The sequence below is a fragment of the Equus quagga genome, unplaced genomic scaffold, assembly GCF_021613505.1.
Source record: "Equus quagga isolate Etosha38 unplaced genomic scaffold, UCLA_HA_Equagga_1.0 251_RagTag, whole genome shotgun sequence".
NCBI lineage: Eukaryota > Metazoa > Chordata > Mammalia > Perissodactyla > Equidae > Equus > Equus quagga.
Window position 1 is genome coordinate 2,030,674 of NW_025799859.1, and position 6,066 is coordinate 2,036,739.

Below are 6,066 nucleotides of genomic sequence, written 5' to 3' on the forward strand. Positions count from 1 at the left end.
GTTGTGATAAACTCCTGAGGTTGGGGGGCGGGGGGACTGGGGTTGTTACTTTAGCATAACCTGGTCTATTCTTTCTACTACAGAAAGTAAAAATATCAAGAAATATGAGTGAAGAGGTGGGGGACAGATTTTAAAGAGAGAAAGTAAGTCTCTCTAAGTGGGTGACACTGAGCAGAAAACTGAATGAAGTGATGGAGTCAGCCATGTGAAGCTCAGAGGAGATAACGTTCCAGGCATAGAGAACAGAAAGTGGAAAAAGCCTAAGAAGAAGTGGGCTTGGCAAGCAGGAAAAACAGCATGGACAGTGGGTCTAGAGTATAAGAATCAAGAAGTAGGCCAGGGACAAGTCACAAAGGCTTATGGGCCATGGTGAGGGATTTGTATTTTATTCAAAATATATTAGAACTTCATCCACATGGGACAAATTTTAAGCAGCAGACACTATCAATCAAAATAGGTAGGTTATGCTGTAGCAACAAAAAGAAAATCTCAGTGCCTTAAAGCAATGCAGATTTTTCTCACGATTGCACTGTGTCCATTGTGGGCCCGGTAGGGATTCTGCTTTCTCTGTGGTCACCATCATTATCCTCACTCTAGGACCCAGACTGATGGGTCACCACTGTCCAGAACGTGCCAATCTCTGTGGCAGTGGGAAGAGTACAATCTGGAGGGTCTTGAATCAGCAATTAAATGCTCCAAATCAATAATGCAACTCAATAACACTAAGTTGCTTACAACCTCTTGGCCAGAACAAGCCACATGATCCCAACCATTCACAAAAAGGCAAGTAAGTGCTATCCTACCAGCTATCCAAAGGGACGGGGGCAGTGTGGTCAGTGGGTAACACTAGTGACTACCACAGGAGTGACTTCATATGATTTATATTTGTAAATTATCTCGGCTGTTTTGTGGAGAATATATTATGGAGGCAAGAGAAGAAACAAAAAAATCGGTTAAGAGGCTATCTCAGTTATCCACGAAAGACATGCTAGCGGTATGGGGGTAGTTGGCAGAGGCCAGGACCCGGGGCTGAGGTGCGGCGGAGGCCTCGGGAGCGGTGCGCCCCCACGGCCGCCCTGTGCCCAGGGCGGTGGGGGAGGGCAGAGCAGCTCCGCGGGAGGCTCGGGACAGAGTGCCTGCGGCCGCCCCTCCCATGCTCCAGCGCAGCCAGCGCTGTGGGCACGCGGGTGCCGCCCGCGTGCGCATGAGCGAGGATGGGGACCCGGGGCAGCCCGGTCACGAGCTACGGACTACCTCCTCAAGTTCCTGCTGGCAGGTGACAGCGACGTGGGCAAAGGCAAGATCTTGCAGGACGGCGCGGCTGAGTCCCCGTACGCCTATAGCAACTGGATCGACTACGAGACGACCACCATCCTGCCGGACGGCCAGCGGGTGAGGCTGCTGCTCTGGGACGCGCCGGGCTGGGCAAGGTTGTGCACCAGGTTCAGGTCCTACTTCAGGAGCGCGCAGGGGCTCCTCCTGCTGTACGACATCATCAACGGATGGTTCTTTGGACGGTATTGACCGTTGGCTCATGGAAATCCACGAGCATGCGCCCGCGGTCCCCCAGATCCTGGCTGGGAACCCGCTGCCCCTGCTCTTGAAGCCCTAACCTGATAGCGCAGGCGCGCGCTTGCGCAGAAAAGAACTGCAGGACCGTCGAGGTCGGCCTGCTGTGCAACTTCAAGGTTGCGGAGTCCCTCACTGCGTTGTGTCCTGTCCTGCATCGTGCTCTTGAGGCGCAGCATGGAAAAGATCTGGAGGGCCCAACACAGTGTTCTGCCTGCAGGACCTCTGCCGCCAGGGCCATCATCTCCTGCACCCCTGTGCACCTCATCGACAAGCTCCTGCTGCCGGTCACCATCCAGAGCCACCACAAGTCCTTCTTGATGGCCAATGGCATGAACGCCGTCACGATGTACTGGTCCTCCTACTCGCTGGCCGATGGGTCCGGGGGCGATGGCAGCAAGGGCAAAGGCCTCAAAAGGTCCTTTACCGTCGACTATCCACCCCATCCCATCGCAGCCCCAGCCCCCGCCAGCCCAGAACTGCTCACGGAGCAACTGCAAGATGTAGCCAGGCAGGCGGGGCGCCGCGGCGGTGCGGACGCGCTCTGCGAGGGCTCGTGCTGGGGGAGCGCTCCTGGCTCGGAGCAGAGTAGACTCTGGCCACACAGCCCCTCCTGGGAAGCTTGGGGCCGCACCAACAGGCTTGGTGCCCTCAGCTGGGAAGAACTCCGCTGAAGGGTGGAGGGCTGCGCTGCTGCTGCTGCTGCGATCTTGGCCGAACAAGGCCGGGACCCCTGGGTGCGGCTGAGGAGCCGTCAGAAGGCGCTCTGCCTGGCCCCAGCCCGGCCTCCAGGGGACTCTCCCTGGGGACCCAGGAGGCCTGGCTCACGTTTCTTATGTATATAGAAGACATTTCGCTCCTTTTGTATATTTTTAATGGGCCAGCAGGGAAGCCTCAATGCAGCCAAGTCAGTGAGCCCACGTGGGCTGTGAGGATGAACCTGGGACCTCTGGAGAGGGAGGGGATTTGAGGCAAAGATGGACAAGAATCCGCCGTCAAAGCTTCTATCTTTCTTTGAATTACATACGCTTCCCACAGGGCTGTGGGTGCTGTGCAGGAGCCAGTGGGGACACAGGAGGCAAATGAAACTTTGAGCAGCAATCTCGGACCCTGACTACAGGTACTAGCCTTTCTGAGCATGGTCGTTTAAAAAAAAAAAGCGGTGTCTCATTTAAAGGTTGAGCAAACACATCTGTGGTGACGGATGGGGAAGTTTCAAAGGTGACTGATAAGTTTTGGCCCGACTACCTGGATGAATTAAACTGTTCATTGCTAGGTAGAATATTCATGGTAAGAGTTGCATTAGAGATGGTGGTGAGAATCAAGGGGCTTACTTTTTTTGAAACGTTAGTGTTTAGTGCCTGGGTTTACCAGACTGAATCCCAGGGGAAGAGTTGAAGCCTCATCTCCTTAGAGATGATATGTATGTCTGAGAAATCACCATGAGGCCATCTAAGAAATGAGTTTTCTAGAGAAGATAACAGGGCAAAGACTGAAGCCCGGGGCACTTCAACCTTTAGAGCTCAGGATGCAGAGGAGTCCTAAATGAGGCTGAGAAGAAACAGTGAAGGAAGGGGAAAATCAGAATAGTATGGTGGTTCCAGAGGCTAAATTAAGAAGTATTTTGTAAGGAAGGAATGAGTGATCAGCGTTAGCAAATGCTGCAAAAACATGAAGATAGTAAAGACAGTGGCCCGATGGACCTCACCAACACGCTAAACCCAACAAGGAGGATTAAGAAGAGATTAGATGGTGAAGGAATGGAGAGAATGATCACAGACAAGAACTTTTGAGTTTTGCTATAAAAAGAAGTAGAGAAATGGGATACATACAGGGGGTAAGGTGGGTAAAACTATGTTTTATTATTATCTTTTAATATTGGAGACTAACAATGCATTTGTATTACAATGGGAAATTGGTGAGGCAGGGAAGATATGGAGTAACTGCAGGAGCTCATTCCCTGAGAGGAAAAGAGGAATTAGCATACGATGAATGTAGACTCACTTTGAAAATTATAACATGCTGATTCAGAGAAGTTCTGTTAGTAGGTGTAAACTATGCCTTCTAGAAAGAAAAGAACTCAGCTCTGACTTTAAATTGTCAGTGATAAACTCTGAGAAAAAAACATAGAAGTACATTAAAAAATTCTAGGAGATGACTTCAAACAATCCTAAACTTTCTAAGCTTGGGGCGTAGCATCAACGCTATATAATATAGATTGGGAGGTCCAGCTGATTTAGTGACACTAAAATCACACTGAAAGAGTGTGAACTTCATTGCTGATGTCCTCGTAAGAGTCTCCTGCCTGGTTCGAATTTAAAACTCTCCCAAGATTTCCTTCAGTTACAAAACAAAGAAATACACTCTAATCAATATGCATAATTATGCATATTACAGTGTGAAGATGATCAACTTGTCTCTTGGAAATTTATGGTAAACACATTTTTTTTATAGTACTCTCCTGGGGTTTTGACACAGCCCCTCTGGTTCCTGGGCTATTTCTCTCCTAAGATCTACAATTCTATATAAAGGGGATTGTACTTTCCCCCCCCGCCCATTTTACTCCCTACAGTACTGCTCTATGGCATCAACTTTCACCAGTCCTGCTGGGCCAGGGCCCCACCCTTATGAATTTATGTAACCTTATTTACCTCTTTAAGGGCCCTATCTCCAAATACAGTTACAATGGGGATTAGGGCTTCAACATATGAATTTTAGGGGCACAGAATTCCATATTAGCCATCTTTCTAATAAATTTGATGGCAATTCTAGCTTTACTTGAATAATGTGGCTTATTTCGTACTTTGACAACTCCCTCATTACAAAAATTCTTTTTAATCCCTCTCAGTTTCCATGACACTACCATTTCTTGATTCTACCTATTTCGTTATTTTATTGGCCACTCCTACTCAGTTTACATCCAAATTTCTCTTCCCACACCTTCCCCTAATTCTTGTTAATCTCTAGGCCCAGTCCTGAGGCCTCTTCTTATCTCACTTAAAATTATTTCACTATGGGGTATTAATTATGCCCTAGCTCCAAAATGATAGGCTTACTGCTGACACACACTTTTGTAACTCTAGTCCAGGCCCTCTCTTGAGCCTCAGAATTGTGTGTGTTCACTTACTGAACATCCTGGAATCTGTTGAACATGTCTGACTATGATAGACACATGAGCCCAAAAAGCAGTAGGCGCTCAATACATATTTGTTGAGTTTATTCAGTTTACTCATTCATTCATTCAAAAATATTCATTGATCATCTACTAAATAGCAGACACTTTTGTAGGTGCTTCAAGTACATCAGTGAACAGAAGAGGCCAAGGTCCTTGTTCTCAAGGAGCTTCCATCATAGCAGATTACAGACAATGGTCAATAAACATACCAAATAAGTTAATTATACAGTATGATGGAAGGTGTTCAGTACTAAGATTAAAGAAAAAGTAGAGCAAGATAAGAGGGATCAGGGACAGGTCAAGGGGAAGTTTGAAGGATTAAATTAGATGGTCAGGGGAACCTCACTGAGAAATGGAGGTTTAACAAAGGTTTGAAGGAGCTGAGTGAAGAAATACAATTGTATCACAGGCATCTCAAATATAATAAGTCCAATTCTCCCTTCAGCAAGTCTCTTCCCTGGAATTCCCGGTGTGATTTCCATTCATTCTTCTACTAAGTTAACCACATAAATTTATCTGCCAAAATGGGACACACTGGCAAAGGATGGTACTACAAGCATTAACCAGACAGCCCCAGACAAACTGTGATGTATGGACGTGTGGGTGACTAGCTATCACCCCAGGCAGAAACCTGTCAGTCATCCTTTCTTTCTTCTTCTCCCTCATCCGTCTCTTCCCCATCTTCTCCCAATAGATCACCAAGTCCGTTTGATATTATCTCCAGAATATCTCTTTTTCTCCATTGGTACTACTGTTGTCTTAATTCAGGATCTCAGGATCTCTGGTAGGATAGACACATGAGCTCAAAAATGTTCCCTCTGTCTCTCCATCTGTTCCTCCTCAAATCCTTTCCCTATATCTCAAACAAATCTTCTTAAACACTCAAATCTAATCCTGATACTCTCATTTAAAATATTCTTCAGGCGAAAGAGGAGAGTGAAGGGCATATACAGAGGCTGACACGGGGCACCCTCCTCTGTCACCCTTCACCTACTCATGATGAGGGTGGAGGCCAACCCCGCCTGTGAGCTCCTGCTGCAATCCACCTCCGCCAAATGCCTTCTCTGAAAGGTAAGAACACGGGGGAATCAGCCAGTTTATCTTTGAAGTCCACAATTTCTGCAATTTCAAGTCTAAAACTCAGTGCCTCACAAAGATTAAATGCCCATTATTGTCCTTAAGATGTGGGAAATTAAAAATATATCAGATCTCTCTATATTTCCTATTTCAGTCCAAATGAATCCAATTAGGTTTCACTGCAAACTATAAAATACTCTAGGCCTATTTCCTCTTTAAATTGATTATAAATGTTGATGCTCTTA

The 6,066-nt window shown here is 47.0% G+C and overlaps 1 pseudogene; it reads left to right on the forward strand.

The window, feature by feature from the left end:
* Window positions 1-1,214: 1,214 nt before the first annotated feature.
* LOC124233805 (ras-related protein Rab-40C-like) lies at window positions 1,215-2,076 on the forward strand (annotated as a pseudogene).
* Window positions 2,077-6,066: the final 3,990 nt, after the last annotated feature.